Below are 20,764 nucleotides of genomic sequence, written 5' to 3' on the forward strand. Positions count from 1 at the left end.
TCCAGAGTTAAACACAGCGCATCAGCCACGGACACAGGCATACACACACACACACACACACACACACACGAAAACACACTGCGTAAAACAGCAGCGGCGTAAGTGATGTGGGGAAAATAGTGGTGGTGAAACGCGACAGCGTCTGACACGTAGGAGTTCGGCTAGTGGCAAGCACACGTGTGCGTCGGTAACGGCAGCAGCAGCAGCGGCAGCAGCAGCAGGAGCGCCGGATTGTACCACTCTTCCTTGGCACGCACAGCCGCGGGGATGTCAGTAAAACTCCCGTGGCGGAGCGGTGCGTGTGAGTGAGTGAATGAGTGTGTGTGTGTGTGTGTGTGTGTGTGTGTGTGTGTGCGTGTGTGTGCCTGCGTGGGTGTGTGTGGAAGAGAGTGAGCGAGCGACTAGTGAAAGGTTGCGAAGATGCAGTCGCCGCCGGGCATAGTGGGTCGAAGAGTAGGTCTCAACCCAGGAGTTCTCTTGGATTTGGTAATTAAAAATCGGTTAACGGTTTAATCATTCCTATACTCCTTTGTCGCACGTACGAGTAGCCTCGCATAAAGTAAATCAGCAGATGTTACATTTTAGGAAACGCTTACATCTGGAGTGGGATTCTGGGATTCATAGACAAAGAACTTTCACTGGTTGTTTTTTATTGTCTAAAACATGAGCCACGGATAACCTCGCGCTCTCTCTCTCTCTCTGTGTGTGTGTGTGTGTGTGTGTGTGTGTGTGTGTGTGTGTGTGTGTAGGCTATGCGTGTGTGTTGGGGGGTGGCGTTATGAGAGCCAAACATCTGCACTCTCTGCTAAAAGACTATTTAATCTACTCCCAATTGCTAGACTACATGCTCTCTGATAAGCGTGACTGACAGGTGTCAGTGAGTCGGCGTGGTGGGGATGGGCTGGACTCCCTAATTAGTATCAGTCAACCCAGTCAACCTCTTCTAAACAGTAGAACAACCCGAGGCTGCCTCTCTCTCTCTCTCTCTCTCTCTCTCTCTCTGTGTGTGTGTGTGTGTGTGTGTGTGTGTGTGTGTGGACGAGAAGGACAAGATAAAGGGAGGAAAAAAGAGGAGTGGAGTTGAGTCCGACGAGACTGCTAAGATCAGACCTGTCAACGAAAGTCCGCGTTACTCAGTATGAGGCGGACAGAGCTTCTCCTGGCGGCTTGGGCTTTCGCACCCTATCCCTCGACACCCCTTCTCCACCCCCCCCCCCCTTCTCTCTCTCTCTCTCTCTCTCTCTCTCTCTCTCTCTCTCTCTCTCTCTCTCTTTCTCTAGCCAAAGACCACATGCTGTGCAGCGGAGTTATCTCAGGCAACAAGACCCTCTCGGAGCGATTTGTGAGCTTCGGCGTCCTATTATCCACATCACATCAAAACCTTACCCCCTCCATCAAATGTCTCCGGCATTATCAACATGAAAGGCGTTTCTTTTTCATGTCCCAATCTCTCCTTAGACGTGGTCGCTCATTCAAGGACATCGCAATGCAACATACGAAAGAGTTTAGTTACTCATGGCCTCGAGAAATGTCGCGTTATCTTGGTGGTAGAGACACTCTGGGGTTTTTCTCCTTTCTTTGCCAAGACATCAAGCTTTTAAACTTCAAAAGGTTGCGCAGAGCAATTATGAGTTGCGCACATTCTCATGTTTGGAAAGCATGTATAATTCATTACTTATGCAGAAATGATAATGTATCAATGGGCATCTTATCCTGTTGCCTGCACTATTTGTTGCACTTGCATTGCATGCCGTTTCATCGCTGGTTGATGAATGTGGTTATATTATCTTTTGAAGCACATTAGCCCATTGATCAATTAAACAATAAACATAGATAACTGTTACAGACCCCGAGGACCCTATAAGCTTGTAACATTGTGATTAATTGAGCTATTGAGAAAGTCATTAAAGGTAAACAGACATTGTTCAGCGGGTATTCTCGTACCTGAAAAGCATGGGAAACAAACGGTAGTTGTGTTCAGCACACACAGTGTAAGCCTCTCTATTTGCATTATTCCAGTCCACCTGTTTTTGCTTCGAAGATGCTGTCGCTGTCGCTTGCGCCCTCTACTGGCGGAAGACTACTGGTGTTTATCCGAGTGCTCTTTCCATGCGTAAAAGTAAGCCATCTTTCATAATTTGCCATACTAGCGGTGAGTGTTGCAGATATGCAGCCAGAGAAAGTGTTGCACCTAAGGCGGAACAAATGTGGGATTGTTCTGAAACAGACAGAGGTTACTGTAAAGTAGTATTAATCTGCCCAGAATTTCAATCAGAGCCCGCTCTCCAGGAGAGCAGGCAGCACATCTCCTGACACATGCACTGTAGAGATGTCGAATGCACTTGTCTACACGTACAGTAGGAGACCGCCTTGTGTGAATGAACCATTACGCGTCGGCGTCTTGGTGAGCGGCACAGAGAAAGACAGAAAGGAACTCTGTCATCCGTGGAGAGACGGTGGCTTTTATGACGAACAAAGGCTGTCGGCTGCGTTTCTTTCTTTCAAGGCAGTAGTGTGGATTATGCTCAAGGCCAAACCATCGATCCCTTGTAGCCTTGAGCTGCTAACAGGTGGACCACTGGAATGTTAATCACCACCGGACCTCCTGAAATATTCTATTAGTACATTTTGATAAATAGATAATTGCTCAAATGAGACAAATAAGAATCATTCCCTATGGCATTTCTGCATTTTAATATAACCAATGCATTTAAAGGTGCTGTCAGCGTGTGATAAGCGATTTGCAGCCTACACTCTCAAAAATCATGTGTTAAAACAGTAACACATGTTGTGTGTTATCACACTTCTAACACAGTTTGTGTCATTTATGTTGAATTTGTGTAAAATTATTGGGTATGTTTAGCCAACACAATCATGTGTTAAATTACTGTCCAATCACATCTCTTCCTGACACACAGGACCGTTAGTTCGTTGCCTCTCTAATTTCTATGCTGCAGTACTGGCTGTCCACTGCTTCGCTGCTCTACTTGCCTTGAAAGGTTATAAAGAAGCCACATTTTTCAAATGGAAGGTGGATATGTGCATGAGGTAAGTTACTGTCTTGAGATATGTCATATAATTTGCCATTTTAAAAAAATAAACCCTCATGAATGTTATAATAAGCTTGGGCAAATGAAGCCACACGTCAGCGAAGTCTGCTAACAAGCTAGCGAACTTTATAACAAGCCCCTTTTGTCAAGGGATACTGAGGTAAAGTCATAATATTGCATATCGATGTTGTTTTGCAAAGAAGGTAAGGTTACTTGCAGTCTTCATGTCACTCCAGCAAATAAGATACATCGACAACCTTAATTTCAACATCAGAAACATTAGCATGCTAGTGTTAGCTCCCTGTAACTATAGGTGAAGCCATAGCAACGGTAGTCTTTTAGCTAGCTCGATTGCTAATTGCTGCGCTGGAAATGTGACATCTGCTAGCTGACACCAAAGATCCCTCTCTGCTGACACCCTTCATTTACAGCAACTGTGTTAAGCTAAAGCTAAAAACGCTAACCGGTTTTTTTCCTAACTCTGGGGGTGACCGAGAGTTTGTTACTGTCATTTCGGTCATTTCTCATTCGTGTCTGTCACGTAATTTAGGCTTTAACTAATTAGGTTAACCCCTCTCTTTTTTGTCACACGATGTTAGTCACTAGTCAAAGTGTCCTGAGCAGCGCGACGTAACCATAAGTATAGACTAATAAACAACAAAACTCGAGAGCTCAGTAGCATGGACGTTATGTTTAATTTACTTTCTAAGTACATCTTATCTATCTCAAATTATGCCTACTATGCCTACTGTGAGTAACATACTGTTGAGAGATATGTTCTCCACTCCTAAGAAATTAGTTTAAGTTCCAGAAAAAGGCAATTCACTTTTGTGTTAAACCATTGAAAACTAAATGCTGTGTGTGCATTGATAAATCATGTAACTGGGATGTAATGTAGAAATGTTAATTATTTATATGCTTTGTTACAGCTGTAAATGGAGCCCCCAAAATTGCTTCTCACCATATTCCATTGACAGACAGCGATGAACACATGGACAAGTTTCAAGTTTTTTTTAAGTTCTGTGGCTCATCAGTATTGGTATGTATGGTTTATTTATTTAGGCCTATACATTATTAAAGTGTTTTTTGTTTTGTGTGCTTGTTTGTTTCCTCTGCAGCAGGGTCCAATTGACGTTGAAAAGCTTAAAGCTCTCCTTGAGAGGAAAGGTGCAAGAGTTCTGGCCGATTATGAAGCTTCTGGAATGCTCTCAGAGACGTCAAGAAAGCTCCTTGTTAAAATTGGTGTCAGTGATTTGATTGAGAGAAATGGATTGTAAGTTAATGTACCATTTTTCATTAACATCTCTTTGGTTACTGTTTTGTAGTCTTAATGCCCTGTTACATTATAATTAATACACATAATTGTACTTATTTAAATTATCAGTTATCCAGCAACTGATGACAAAACCAGGTTGGCGAGGTGTGTGGTTACGCTTTTCCTGTCACTGAGAGTCAGGATGGAAGATGAGAATGAAGGCTTTGTAAGTAGCCCTTTCCCTTTCTTTTTCACAGATCTACACATTTTGTTCATGATTTATAAAAACTATTTTAAAACACAATTGTTTTTTTTCCGGTGATCCAGGAGCATAATATATCTATCACACATCAGCGTTTCAATACAATGTCATTAAATCGTGTAGCATTAGACGGCCTGCATCTAGACTCTTTTTGCACTAATTATGCATTGGCCTGTGGCAACTTAGATTGTATGTGGCCCGCAAACAAAAGTTGCTGTGTAGTATAATGATGTGCATATGAATGCGTAACTATCAATTTGTCTAATTCCTTTTTTTTCTCACCCCACCCCCATCCCCCAGATTGGAACCAGTATTTCCAGCCTTCTGGACAACCAAAATCCTCCTGCACGCCAGCCCAACCTTGTGTGTATTGGTCAACCCAACACCACTGCTCAATACATCATCATTGCTGAAAACGACAAAGTTGCCATCCCACTGCAGGATAATGGTTTGACCTACGCCATCGACAAGCTTTTTCAAATGTTTTCGATTTGCAATACGGTATATCCTTTTTAAATGACCTGTCTATTTTGTTTTTGAGGTCATTCAATTTTTCCTAGAATATTTCAAATGTTTTTTTTTTCTCTCAGTAACATGCATTTCAGTCCAACGGACAAGAGACTTAAAGTAATTAACATTAAAGATTGTCTGATAACATAAATCCATGATATACTGTAAGATTTGTTGTATTATTAAATGTAATGAAATATTTTTAATATCATTAATAAAACAAATTAATATCATACTATGATTTTTTGGTTCACTGACCAGTTTAGAATAAAATGAATAAAAAAATAAATAATAAATAAATTAAACCTTAAATGAAACCTTACTAACACAAACTGTGTTGTCTTTAACACACTAATGTGTTAAATATTTCAACACAGTCACTGTGTAAAATGGTTTAACACATTTATTAACACAACCTGTGTTGTCCTTATATAAACACGCAGATGTGTTAAAGATGTGTCGTTTCCAACACATATTTTTTGAGAGTGTATACTTTTGGCCTATTCAGCAATCACCTCCCCACAATCCGCTAGCTGCCTATTCCGTGAGTAGCCTACACTATAAAAAATACCCGCTCTCTGTAGGCAGCCCAGGCTCCAAAAACTGGAAACAAACAAAGTGGGGGCAGTCTGTGCCCCATACAAAAACAAAACCCTGTTTGGAGTTTCTCTGGGAATACTGACGGGAAGGGTGCGCTACCTCTCCAGTTTGTTTTGGTTGGTTGATTTGTACAAAATCATCTGCTAATGTAAATATAAGTATAAATAAATGTAACTTCCTGTGCAATCACTGACTGTGCCGTTTAGACTTTAATATATAGTTTTACTGTATATGGTATGTATAAAGCAATGTATATGTATAAAGCAAAACTACTTACAACCACAAGGAAAGCTTCTGATTACTGTTTACAAGGCAAGCCACAGAAAACCCCTGAAAAGAAACTAGTTAAGCATGAAGACACTTTGCTGCATATTTATGCACACAGGCAGTTGGTTTGGATAGGTCTGGTGTAAAATGTAAAATAGAAGATAATGTGATTAATTACAAATTATGTTAGCCCAACTGAATTTTGAATTGTAGTTGAAACTGAGAAATATATATTTTTGGAAACAAATAAAAGTTGGAATGTTGTATGAAATGCAAATAAAAATACCAAATTTGAACATTTCATGGAAAATAGATTGTAATTTTGAATTTGATGCCTGCAACACAAAAAAGTCTAAGCGGGGGCAACAAAATGCTGGGAAAACGGTCATAAAGATAAAGACCAAATGAGGAATATTTCACTACAAATTAGAGACACTGGCGCCTGATTGGGTATAAAAACAGCATCACAGAGTATCTCAAAAGTAAAGATGTGGAGGTATTCATCACTCTGAACAAACCTGTGAAATGATGAAGCAATCTAAAAATAATGCCTTTTAACATTAACATGAAATTGCAAAGGATTTGGGGATCATCTACAGTATCATTGAAATATTCAGAGATTCCAGAGAAATCTTTGCAAACAAGGGATAGCTGAAAAAAACAATATTGGATGCTGCTGCATTAAAACCAACCCTGTTTCTGTAAAGAAAATCATTGTATGGGCTCAGGAAACTTATTTTGAGAAATCATGGACTCCTCTGGGCTAAAGAGGAGGGGGACTATCCAGCTATCCAACTCATCCAACGTGTTAGTGCTCAGCTCAAAACCCAGCATCTCTGATGGTGTGGAGGGGCATTACTGCCTACGGCATGAGCTGTACAATTCTGCACAATCGATTATAAATGCTGTATGCAGGTTTCCAGCAGGTTTTAATTCTGCACATATTTAAACAGTATGTTTCCACAGAAGAAGAGTCAAGGTGGTGCAATGGCCTGACTGCAATCCGGACCTGAACAATTATTAAGAAGACCCAGACTGTTGAGTAGCTTAAATCCTATATCGGGTAAGAATGGGACCACATTTAATTCTCAAAACTCTAGTAACTGATGTCCTCAAAGCATTTACAGAATGTTGTTAAATGACGAGGTGAAGAAGAAAAGTGATACAAATGTCCCTCCCAACTAAAAAAAGAAAAAAAAAAAAAAAAAGGAACACATATTTTCCATATTAAATAATACAATTAGCCATTTTAAATTTCTATGTCAATTTTTCAGCTGAAATTGACCCCATTTTCTGAGATGTGTTGCTTGTATCAAATTCATAATGAATGCATATTTTCCATGAAATGTGTCACTTTCAACCTTTGATATGCTATCTATGTCCTTTTTCCAGCTAAATATGTGTTCATGAGATTAGCAGATGATCACATTCTGGATTAATGTGCATTTTACACAGCATAGAAATTTAAGAAGAACAATCAGATGACAAATATTAGTGTTTTGATGTCAAAGAATGTACCCTTAAGCTCTCCACTTACTTAAGATAACTAACAACTCTGTCTATCTCTTTCTGTTAGTGTCTCTCACACTATCTCTCTCTCTCTCTCTCTCTCTCTCTCACACACACACACAGAGGGAGAGCGAGAGAGAGAAGGAGGGGGACTCATGTGAATATAGTAATCCCATTTCCATTTATAGGAATTGTTCTTGCCCAAAATCCCTAGTACCTAGCAATCTACTGTATGTGTTTCTCAAGGCTGAACCCTCTCTTTCTCTGAGTGTTTGTTTGTGTGTGTGTGTGTGTGTGTGTGTGTGTGTGTGTGTGTGTGTGTGCGCATTTGGTTTCTGTAACTTTGGATTACAAACGTCTTATTCCCACCCCCATACTCTCTCTAAACATATTTCCTATCCTCCCTGGAACGTGGGAGCTGCATGATGAAGACAGAGCCTCAGTCAATGGCCATTTCCATAATCATTATCCTGTCAGTGACTGATCAGAGTAATGACACACACGTCATTAACGTCACGCTTGACACACATGTCATTAACGTCACACTTCCTCTGGGTGCCAGAGAGACAAGCCACCATCAGCCACCATCCTAAACTGGGGATTGATCACCTGCTGTCCGTCTATTCCCCAGCACTAAAATAACAACAGAGAGAGAGAGATGGATAGAGAGAGGAAGAATGGGAGAACGAGAGAGAGAAAGGGATAGGGATTGAAACAGTGAAAGAGAGAAGGGTAGACACAGACAGAGCTAGAGAACAACAGAAGGAAAAAAAGAGAGATGGAGAGTTGAGGGAAGAGTGAAGTTTGGATTAGCACTTGATCCTTAACGCCTACTCTACTCTAAATGGTGGCTGTTCACTTGTACTCACTTGTGCTCTGCTCTGTACTCTAATGGTGTCTGTGTACTTGTGCTCTGCTCTGTACTCTAAATGGTGTCTGTACACTTGTGCTCAGCTCTGTACTCTAATGGTGGCTGTTTACTTGTGTGATGTCAACTCAACGTATGTACTCCCAATCATCCCTAAATTGATCTAAAGTGCATTTTACTCCGGATAATTCCTTTAAAGTAGCGCTAAACAAGATTTGCTCTTGGGGTCCCCCTACAGTTGAGAAGTGATACATTTAAAATGCTAAACAAACTAAATATGCAACAAAGTATGAACATAACGTAAAATACAGTGGGAATGCACTGACAGCAGTCAGTAGAAAAAGATCGCAGAACTCATAGCATACTGTAGCTTCTTTTCCATTTCAATTTTGGAGGGGAGGAAGTGTTCCTACCCCAACACAGGAAGTTGCTAGGTCGGTAATTGCCTATGAGGGCTGCTCAGATAATGGCAAAAGTGCCATTCGTAATGTTATGAGGTTAAGTGCCCTCAAAATAGTTTTGGAAACATTATGCTAAAGTCAACAAACAAAACTCTTAAGTGTGCCTTTAAAGGTGAACTATGCATTCTACAGTGTCGTTCACTTTCAGAAACACGGGACACAACTTTAGCTAGAAGAGTTAAAAATGCAAACCTCCAGATTAGTAGGAGCATCTCGATCTCCAAATCTTAAACATGCAAACCTCTAGATTAGCAGGCGCATCTCTGATCTCCAAATCTCCTCTGTAATATATCAAGGATTAGGTTTCAGCTCACGAGGCTTTGTAAATGCTCTTGTTTAATTCATGAAGTGTGGAAAGGTAACCCTAACCGCCACATTGGTGGTGGCCCAGCACATGTCCAGGGAACTGTTCAGGAGGCTGCCGCCAGATGCAAATTCACATTCATAAGCACTTTGTTTATCCCTAAGGGGTGAAATCTTGTCTGAGCAGACAGTGATGCACATAACATTCTCACTGAGCGAACCCAATCATAGCATACATCAAGGAGAATGAAAATCAAAGATAGGGAAGAGAGAGAGAGAGCGAGAGAGAGCGAGAGGAGAGAAAGAGAGAGAGCGACAGCAGAGAAAGAGAGATTAGAGAGAGAGAGAGAGAGAGAGAGAGAGAGATCATAGCAAAGCAACATCAAGTCACAGAATACAGAATGAATAACAAATAAGATATTTCTTAGGCAGACCTCGTTGACATGCATTCACTGCCAACGAGGGCACAAACATGTAAACAAATTAGCTCAAATAAAGACTGCATGCGTGAAGCAAAGTGTCTAAAATGCATTGTAATATTTGGTGACACCATTTCTTTCTGGTTTTTTTTTCATTATTTGACACAAACTAAAAATACTGATGCATCTTTAAAGAACTTGCCATCTTCTCAAGCTTCAAGGACATACGGCTGTAGGGGACCTGAAATTACCTTTAAATTCCTGTTCTTTTAAGATATGATTGATTGCCCTGTCTGATGGTGGTGTGTAGGACAGAAACAAACCGTCTCATTTGTATTGAAAACACAATGAAGGGACCCTCTCCACTTATCATATTTATGACTGACATTCTAAATTGTATTAAGCAGGCTAATCAACCCATTCAGACCAAATTCCCAATACTTCTCTCTAGGCCTGTATTGGAATATACTGTATTATGCCTCTGACTGAATGGCCATTCCTGGGCCTGATATGACACATAGCCCCGACCAAGTCTCCTTTTCCGTGCTGCGCTGCCCTGAGTCGAGCTCTAGACACGTCCCACACATACCTACCACACCACACACACCTACCACACCATGCACATCCACCACACCACACCACGCACATCCACCACGCCAGACACACCCACCACACCACACACACCCACCCCACCAGACACATCCACCACGCCACACACACCCACCACACCACACACATCCACCCCACCAGACACATCCACCATGCCACACACACCACACACATCCACCACGCCAGACACACCCACCACACCAGACACGCCACACACACCCACCACACCAGACACATCCACCACACTACACACACCCACCACACCATACAAATCCACCACCCCAGAAACACCACACACATCCTACCCCGCCACACACACCATACACACACACACACACACACCACACCACACACATCCACCACACCACACACCCCCACCACACCACACCAGACATGACCACTGCACCCAGTCTCCATGCCCAGGGCAAAGACAACTGTGTTGGACCAATCGTCTGGCCCACACTCACAGACGTATCTCTGAGTTGAGTATAGAGGCAGAGTGGACACATCCACTCTGGTTTCAAAAGAGTAAGTCGACAAAATATATTCACAGAGCTGCTTCATGGTTTTGAGTGAGGATGTCGGATTCGATTTGATTTGATTGCAGTGCAGAACAATTCTCTCAAAGTAGGGTAAAGATAACTTTGGGCCCCAGCCATGGCGCAACTGGCTGGGTTAGATGCCTGCCCTGTGGTCCTTTCCGGATCCCACACGACTCTTTTTTCCCACTCGCTTCCAGTCATTCTCCACTCTCCTATCACATTAAAGGCATAAAAAGCCCCCCAAAATATAGTTTTTAAAAAAAGACATAACTTTGAACCTTGAACCATGAAACCATATGGAGAAAAAAAAATCAAATGCAGTTCCTTTAGATGTGCTTTCCAAATCCTTCAAAAATACACACCTGAAAACCGACCAGAGAACACTGAGTACACATGAGGCTGGTCAGCGTTTATACTGCTGTAAAAAAAAGTGAAAATTGGCTTTGGCCAAAGTTGGATGAAAGCTACCACCCCTGTGATGCCAACCCCCAGACACCCTGCTCTAAAAATGTCTGCGGTCTCCTGGCTGAGTCTGTTCAAGATGGCCATCGCCTGAGCTGGCCAAACTGAAGTGAAGTTTGCAGCCATGACCTCCGCATAAAGATCCACACATCTCTGTTTCAAGATGGCCGCCTGAGCGGGAAGAGTTGAGGTGAAGTTTGCAGTGAAGACCTGCACGTAATGATTTGTGTGCTTGTTTCAAGATGAGAGGAAGCTGCCACACTGGCTGGGTCAAGCTCTCTGCAACAACCTGAACAGCGGGGAGTTGATTTAATTGAGTCGAGATGGCGCTCCCACCAAACAGCAGGCTTTGTTCTAGGCCAGGGTCGTCTCTTAGATGACTGAACTTCATGTAAACGAACCTTCATATGAGGACCGCCCCGCGTCTAATTACTGAATGCAATTTAAATATGTCGCTTCAAAACAAAAACAAATATCTTGTAATCATGTCAGCTTCCTTCATGGACAACCAGTTCTTTAGTATTTCTCTCCTCAGACACTGTGTATGTAGAAAGCACTTTGCACTTGCAACCACTGTAAAAAGTCCTGTGTGAATGAAGGTTGGTTAGTTGTGAGACCGAGACAGTTTTCTATTGCCACAGACACCCTACGGCCCCTTCGGAATGCTTTTCCATCCTCATGCCCATCTCAAATCCCATTACTGAGAGAAAGAGGCATTTTAATGACAGAGACAGATCTGTCTCCTCCGCGACACTGTCTGGTCTTGCATGCCAGGTATGTGTATCTTCCTGGTGATGCATGTGGACGTTTGCTCCCCGATATTGTTTGGAGCGCTTCTTGGTGGTTTTTTTTTGTTTGTTTCAATTACCGTCTGTTATTATTTGATGAAAGAATACAATCTGGAGTAGAATCTTCACGCTGACCTTGTCACCAACATGTACTTAGTATCAGGAATGTGTATCCGGAATGTGAGGAGCTGTGTGCACGTCTGAGGCGTGATCTGTTGTGAGTTAACATGCAAACGGGACTCTCTGGGGCAGAGGAGAGAGGCGGCCAGGCTTTAAAACAGCCATGGTGGATTATTAGGGCTTAATTCTGCAACCGTGCGATAGAAGTTCACCCTTTTGCGGCGGAGGTGCTGGGGTGGGTGGAGGCGGTGGGGGTGGGTCAGGGAGGGGGTGGGGGACATGAAAGGTATGTTCTCCAAAGACCCCCTACAGAGAGGGGGGACTTGATAAAACCCACAGCTCTAAGAGGAGAGGGAGTAAGTTCTAAAAGTAAGGAGCTGCCCCTGGTGGTTCTCTCTCTCTCTCTCTCTCTGTCTCGCTCACTCTCTCTCTCTCTCTCTCTCGCTCACTCTCTCTCTTTCTCGCTCTCTCTCTCTCTGTCTCGCTCACTCTCTATCTTTCTCCGTCTGTCTCTCTCTATTCCTCTTTCCCTTTCCCTCTAATCCTTCCCTTTCTTTCTCCTATTATCTTCGCTCTCTCTTATGCAAACACAAAACAAGCTGCCTGCTCGCTTGCTCTCTCTTCCTCTCTCCTCTCTGTCATATTCATTTCACACCCCCACATTCATTTGGGCCCTGCCCCAGTGCATTTTGGGAAACTTCCCTCCAGCATCTCCCTCTCTGTCTCCCTAAGTGTGTGTGTGTATGTGGTGTGAGTGTTATGGTGTGGTATGGTGTGGTGGGTGGGTGTATGTGTGTGTGTGTGTGTGTGTGTGTGTGTGTGTGTGTGTGTGTGAAACTGACTCACATTACATACACGCTATACCGTCTATCATCATGCATCAATTCCTGATGAATAGATTCTGTCCGAACAGAAGCATTCCTAATAAGGGACTGAAAACAGAATGATTTTCATTTCCGTCCGTTCTGAGCAAAAACACTATTTTTTCCAGTGTTCCAAGGCCTCTCGTCTAAATGGTAACTAGTTAGAATGTTATAGAAGAACGGTTAATAACGTTCCTTTAAAAATGACCTTGCGTTTACAAATTAATTCATGGCTGGTGACACAGTACTTAAATCAAATCACATTAGATATCAAGGCTAACTGGTAAAAATTGTTCCTGAATGCCTGAGATTTGAAAGTGAGCCATAATATTAGATCTTCAAAAATGTCTGACAGCCCAACTTGGGCCACAAAATATGTCCTTGCTTTAAACCCTGTAGCCTAATAGCCTAACCGATGTCTGGTGGTACCCTCTGTCCTGTAGATATTTCCCTAGTGTCTCTGATAGCCTAGTATGTTATTTCACACACTGATTCAGTAATTTAGGCTACATGTGGAAAAAAGCAGTTAGACAGTGCTGGATATGAAAATCCTATTAGTAGGTCTAGCCTAGTACTGTATACAGGGGAGACACTGATGCATAAAATTGTACTAAATTCATCCTATAAGGGGTCTAGAGAACACTGTGTGGGCAGGTGACTTTTGAATGATATTCAAAGTAAGGTTAATTGGAACAATAAATAGACGATTATTAACTGGTTATCTATTTAGAATATCGCTTTTCACTCCAGAACAAACGAAATTGGCTTTGTTCCCAGGGTTGCTTATGTTCATCAGTTAAAAGAAATAAATGACAATACGCATGTAAATGCGTAATTTTATGAAAACAACAGAGAAACACAAACAATTTATCAAAACGAAGAAGTGAAAATAGTCACATCAAATCAGTAAGGCGCGTTTAACATAACAGCACTGCTCAGATCTGGCTGAATCTTATGACACAGACATGCATCATGTTCAGCCAGATTTGCACACTGCTCGAACGTGCCCACTAATTGGATGCTATGGGAACATAAGTAAGGCAATGTGTTGACTTCAGAATCCTTTCTTGTTATATCCTCTCTGTAGGCCTCTTTCAAAGTTTGCAATACTTGGGTTTAACTGTAGAAACCCTGTGGATACGACTACGGATGTGTAAGGTTATTTAGAACTTTATATTATCAGTGGTTTGAAAATATAGATTTTTTTTTGAGGTGTGCATTACCTTAATCCTCTGATTAATGTCATTTTGCTCCCCAACAGAAGTTTGAACCTTTTATCAACCGCAAATCCAGGTTGTTTTAACTCCAGAACTTTCCTTTAACATTCAACTATATATTGGTGGATTGTCATAGTGCATGAGGCATATGGAACACGGACTATTCATGTGGTTTCAGGGTTATACAGAACACGGACTATTCACATAGTTTCCCAGGGTTATATAGAACACGGACTATTCACTTACTGTAGTTTCACAATGTTATATGGAACACAGACTATTCACGTAGTTTCACAGGGTTGGGGGTATATTGCTCAGTAGGCCTGAAAACTTGACAGTAAAACGTCTTTTAATGACTAATTCTTTCGATTACTTCTGAGTTGTGAGTGCAAGTCACTGAGCACAGTCTTGTATCACCTAATAATAGTCTTATTGACTAAGATTTAACACACATTTAACACCGTTTTAAAACAGGTCAGGAGGAGTGTAGTAAACTAAGTTTGGTGCTGTACAAATCTGTTCAAGAGCAATATATAATAAGATGAAGAGCTCACTGATGGTGGAGTGCTACTTAAGACTTAAGGTCGATTTTACTGAAATCTGAATTCATTTACTATCTTTGATGTCACTTTTTCTGTCTCTCTGTCTCAGTCTCAGACATAATCACTGACACACAGTGAATTACATGAGATGCCAAAATCTGAACATTAATGGAATGCCAACCAAATCAGAATGCCAGCCCATCAGATGTTTTGCAAATTATAGTCGTTCTTTCATGTTGTGTCAGGCGTACGAAAGACACATTTGTACTGTTGTCAGTATGGGGTGTGAACGATGCGGTCGCCTTTAATGTGTGAAATTGATATATGTCCTTTTAATGACAGAGCTGTTTATTCAGGGTGGCATACTGCCAGGGCGGACTTGAGTCGCCTTCCTGATCGATACGCCATCTGTGGTCCATTACTTTAGTGAACTTCACATTCACTGAGCCACCCAGGAGGCTGTCCTGTCATTCACAGCGCTCAGCGACCAGCAAATCGCTTTAAGAATGATAAAGAATGTTTAACAGCATTCACTACAGGCACAGAGGGTTGGCAATCTTTCAGTGGCTTGTATAGTAGCCATCAAAGTTGCTGCTCTCTTTTTTTGTCAGTGCACATAGATGGCAGTTTTGTTTTTTATTTCTTATTTTATTTATTTTTCAGACGATATTCCTCACCAGCTTGTGCAGACATTCTCATAACTTATTAAGATTTGACTGAGACATAGCCATTAGTCTGATAAATATCTAACACATGGATGGCCATACTTACCCCTAGAGCCATGGTGTGTCAGTGAAAGTCACCAAACCACCAGTGTTATCTCACTATCCTGTTTTCAGTGCAGGTAAGGATGAGAGCAGATATCCAAAAGCTCCGTGCCCGTGTACTCCATGGCTCCTTTACTAGAGGCGAAGAGGACAGGTTTTCATTGAATCATGCATTGGCTTATGGCAGGTCTGGTTTGTTTACCGCGGGGCAAAGTGAAACTAATGAGTTACCTTGAGAGAACAGAGGGTACAGAACAGCCTTGTCTCTCAGCAGGGGGTGAGTGTGGGTCTCTGTGAGGCTCGTCGTCTATGGCAACACGTCGCTGCGGTGACGATGCCGAGCAGTGGGAGCTGATGGCGGGACACGTCCGCTCTGATCTGGAACGAAACTACTGAAACTACCGGTTCCGGTCCAAGCCTGTCGGCCATTATCAGAACCGCAACCTTGACCAGTGACAGTAACACTGATGCTCTCAAAATACCACACAGCACCTGTGAGGCTTCGGGCTCTCATGAGTCCTGTGATCAGCTCATTTGAAACCACTGGGGGACGTGTTGTGTACTTGGCGCAGAGAGGACGCAGTATCTCGTCGTGATGTCTTTTAAGTGGAGGCACCGCCGAGCACCATGTTGTGTGAGGCAAGATGCGTCGGAATGCTGATGAGTCGATCGGCTTGAGAAGCCTGCGCTCACCTTGCAGGGCGGCCTCTCCTTCACGTTTGATGGCAATCGTCTTCGGGATGTGTGGGTGTGTGTATGTATGTGTGTGTGTGTGTGTGGGGGGGGGGGGGGGGGGGTAGAGAAAGTTTCAAAGAGCTTCCCTTTCAAAGACCCCCCACTGCCTGTGCTCAAATGAGAAATCTCTGCGGCGCTAACGCCTAGCCGCTAATCTGGGCTGCCTGTGTGTGCGCGGGGAGGCCGCGCGCGCGTTTGACAAAGGCTAGACGGACTTATCAAAGTACATCAGCCATGATCCCGCAGTCTCTCGCATCGCTGTGAAGCTCCGACAGCGTGTACGCAAGACTTCCTACCCGACCTTCTCACAGACACTCTCAGAATCCCAAGAGGCTAAATCCAGACAAAGAGAGAGGGAGGGAGGGAGGGAGAGAGAGGGAGAGAGGGAGCGAGGGAGGGAGGGAGAGGGAGAGTGGGTGGAGAGGGCAGATAGCTGAGGTGAGTGCAGGTAAGATAGAGAGAATGGGAAGTGTAGAAGGAGAGAAGACAGCGTGAGACAGAAATGGAGAATGCAGGAGAGGAAGAGGAAGAGAGAGAGAGACACTGATGCGTGGTGGAGAGACACCAGACGGAAGTGCAGCTGAGTCTACATATTCTCCTCACAGTTTAACAAAGCGGGCGAATCTCAGCACGACCTCACTTCCCCCCGAGCCCCCCGCGGGCGGCATTCTGGGCGTCCTCCGTACGAGCCGCCACTGCGGCCAGAAGTCCTGCTGCCATAACGACGTGCCAATTTCCAGCGCGAATCACCTCACTATGGAGGACGGTGGGAGGCTAATGGTAACCATGTATAGGATGACAGGCAGTCCACCGCACAGCAGCCTCCCAATCACACAGGGAGGAGGAAATAGTATTAGCCCCATGGAAAGGCATCAGGCTTGGGTGTTGATGTTGATGTTGATGGTTGTTTGTGGCTGTGGTCACCATGAAATGTCCAGCTGTGAAGCATCTGCTACTGAATGAGTGTCTGATGACTGGCTCTGTGTTTCAAAGCAGCAAAAAAAAAAGCCAAGGTGATGAAGACACTTATATGTTAATATGCTTTAACCAAAACTACACTCTACACTCTCTTTCATGAGTGAGGCAGGGTGAGCCCTCCCTATCAGTGCGTTCTGCCCGCCTAAAGCCTGCATGAAATGAGATGTTGACCTGAACACTTGTGAAAATCACACCTGGCCTCCGCCGAGGAGGACTGACCCTCGGAGAACTTAATAAGAGATCAAAGGAGACGGCTTTTATGAGGGAGAGGGAGAGGGGGGGGGGGGGGAATTAAAAAGGCAGGAGATAGCGCTCACCGCGCCGCGCCGTGCGCCTCGTCAGGCGGGGTCTGGCTGCAAGCACGCTGATTTCCTGAGCTCATCAGGTGCGATCGCTACGCCTCTGAGAGCGACAGTTCACCTGGAGTTCAGACTAAAGACGAGAGAGAGAGAGAGAGAAAGAGAGAGAGAGAGAGAGAGAGAGAGAGAGAGAGAAGGAGACGAAGCGACTGACAAGAGAGACAGAGATAAAGAGAGAGAGAGAGAGGAGGGAGGGATGTCGGAACGAGAGCAGCTGCGCTGGTGAATAATTACTGCCTCTTCTCCTCTGATCCGCCTGGAAGGAAGGAAGCCTCTGATTTACATGAAAACAGCAAAATAAACAAGCCTCTTGACGTCGCTCCCTCTCAAATAAACTTGTCTTGTCTGAAAAGAAGTGCCAGTTCTGCTGCCCACTGATCATTGTTCTGGTTTCAAACTCAGAAGTTTGGTTGACAGTTGAGCTGATTATTGATCTCATCATTGGGAGGAGAAATCTGTTGATGAGTAATGGTTATATCAATTTACAGAAGATCTGAAAACATGTCTGTGTACGTTTGAATATCAAAGACTTTAATGCGACTTCAATCACTATCATACTGAACAATGAGTGAATGGCTATGTCAATTATCAAAAAATAATTAAGACAGTGATAGATAAGATACTGAGCAAAAACCTTTCCTGAGTGTAGTCTATTATAGTCGGCAGGCCAAGACCCTAAAAAAAACTTTTGATGGCATTTTTTGTTAAAAGTTGGCAACCATGCTAGAAGTTATTAGTAGGGTCTGAGGTTCCAGAATCCAGTGGTTGCCAAAATCATATTTATAATTTAAGGTCAAATTTGAAGGTCAAAAAGTTGGAAACAATAGATTTTAATGGTTTGTCTTTTGGGGGGGCTCTATTTTCATGACATCCTTTTTAAAAGTTGGCAACCATGCTAGAAGTTATTAGTAGGGTCTGAGGTTCCAGAATCCAGTGGTTGCCAACATCATTTTTATAATTTCAGGTCAAATTTGAAGGTCAAAAGGTCGAAAACAATAGATTTCATGGTTCGTCTTTTTGGGGGGCTCTATTTTCAAGACATCCTTTTTAAAACGTTGGCAACCATGCTAGAAGTTATAAATAGGGCCTGAGGTTCCAGAATCCAGTGGTTGCCAAAATCATTTTTATAATTTAAGGTCAAATTTGAAGGTCAAAAGGTCGAAAACAATAGATTTCATGATTCGTCTTTTTTGGGGGGCTCTATTTTTTTGACATCCTTTTTAAAAAGTTGGCAACCATGCTAGAAGTTATTAGTAGGGTCTGAAGTTCCAGAGTCCAGTGGTTGCCAAAATCATATTTATAATTCAAGGTCAAATTTGAAGGTCAAAAGGTCAAAAACAATAGATTTTATGGTTAGTCTTTTTGGGGGCTTTATTTTCATGGCATTCTTTTTTGAAAAGTTTGAAAGATTCTTTTGATAAATATTTATTTTTATTGATAAATAATTTGGATATATAGACTTGATATGGCCATTACTCCTTTATGCTATGAATAACACAAAACGTTCTCTAGAGAATATATTGCTAATGAATAACAAGAATGCTTCTTTATTTCAAATGTCAATTCAGACTGTCTGAATGTTTTTGTAATATATGCAATGTTTTGCAATGTGCAATTTTTGTTGCTGTATTACAAAAAGGCTGTCTCGTCCTGATCATGTTCCATCCCTACATTGTTGAGACATCCATCAGCATCACAACTGCATGCAGGTGTGCAAGGCTGTCCATTCTTAAGGCAAGTGCAGGCATGTGTTTGGCACTTGGTTCTACAACCACAAGTTATCAGCTCCAAGCAACTACTTGGAACAGGAGGTTCCTGAGTCACACAACCACCAAGTGTTGGTCTACAACCTTCCAACCACCTGTCTCCTCAGGGATTTCACTAATGGCAGGGTCAGACTATAGGCTACAATGTTTTTGTCGCTCACAATTGTCGTTTACGATCTACCATGTCACACTATACGATTTTAGAACCATGAAAACCTCTCCGCGTCTTGGTCGGGAGAGTGGCCACATACACCGAAAGCATCGGTCGCGTCATTACGTCTCCCGTCAAATTTCTGACAAGCCAGTCTTTTGGTCGGGCTGTTTTAGAACGTTGTGAACGACAAATCGCAAGTCGTCAAGCATGTCACATTATAAGATTCCCTCCGCGTTTGATGTCGTGCCCGATCATTTGAAATCGGATACGGCGCTGTAAACTTGTCGGTCACGACAAATGGCCAAAATCGGGCTGATATCGTGCAATCTGACCAGGCCATAACATCTACTGTACCTTGTCAGATTGCAACCATACCTTTGCCTGGTGATTTGCACATGCAAGATGCAATGACAATTCATCACTTGTTGGAGGTAACATTTCCATTGCCTTTTTGCCTTTCTGAAACAAGTAATGTCTAGCCCTGTCAATACCCAAAAATGTGCATGGTGCTTTGTACAGATGGCACAAAAACTCCTCAACGTCACCTTGAGGCCCATCCCGACCAACACCATGTAACCGTTCTGGGTGTTGCAAATACACAGTCCAACATGACTTCTTCCCATGTCCAGCAAATGAGGAGACAGTATCGCAACCAGTTAGGGCATGGAAGCCGAGTACATTATCCACAAATACCCGAGGTAGTTCTCATTGATAAGGTGGACTGGGTAGCACTCATATTCCTTGGAAGTCCCACTCATCATCCACACCTTGCAGACTTGGTGAAGTGAAGAGGCAGAAGGAGGAGATCTGTATCACGGCACTTCACAATGATGTTCTCGTACCCAGCATTAATTACTTCCAGCATATGTAGGATGATGCGTGTGTCAGCCTGCTCATGGTTTGCCTGTAGACCATGAATAATTCCACGTGGAAAGTGTGCAATACAGTCTCTACTCTCGGTTTTTATTTCCTAATGATGTCATTATTTTTTGTCATCCGCAAAACTGAAGATTGTTTTATGTAACTTATCACCTAACCGTGTGTTCACATCAGAAGCAACCAGAGTGACGAACGTCATTATTTATCTGCAAATAGGGTGGCCATAGCAAATACGGTGGCAAGGCAAGTTTTATTGATATAGTGCATTTTATACAGGGGAGCTCAATGTGCCTCACATAAAACAAAATAATAAAGCGAAACGAATTGGGTGACCAGATCGAAAAAGTTAAAAGTCTGAATATGCTAATGAACTATGATGTAGCTCGGCGAAAACCAATTGGAATGTACACATTTTCGAATGCCCCAGGCTGACAGGCCAGAGCCGCTCTATGAAAAGCTAAATCAAACATCCCAATATA

At 42.9% G+C, this 20,764-nt stretch overlaps 1 long non-coding RNA gene across 1 annotated transcript; it reads left to right on the forward strand.

The window, feature by feature from the left end:
- Positions 1–4,189: 4,189 nt before the first annotated feature.
- On the forward strand, positions 4,190–5,027 carry LOC134095398 (uncharacterized). Its single transcript, XR_009940567.1, has 3 exons — positions 4,190–4,323; positions 4,435–4,531; positions 4,868–5,027. It is a non-coding gene; the product is annotated as an uncharacterized LOC134095398 (long non-coding RNA).
- Positions 5,028–20,764: the final 15,737 nt, after the last annotated feature.

The sequence above is a fragment of the Sardina pilchardus genome, chromosome 11, assembly GCF_963854185.1.
Source record: "Sardina pilchardus chromosome 11, fSarPil1.1, whole genome shotgun sequence".
NCBI lineage: Eukaryota > Metazoa > Chordata > Actinopteri > Clupeiformes > Clupeidae > Sardina > Sardina pilchardus.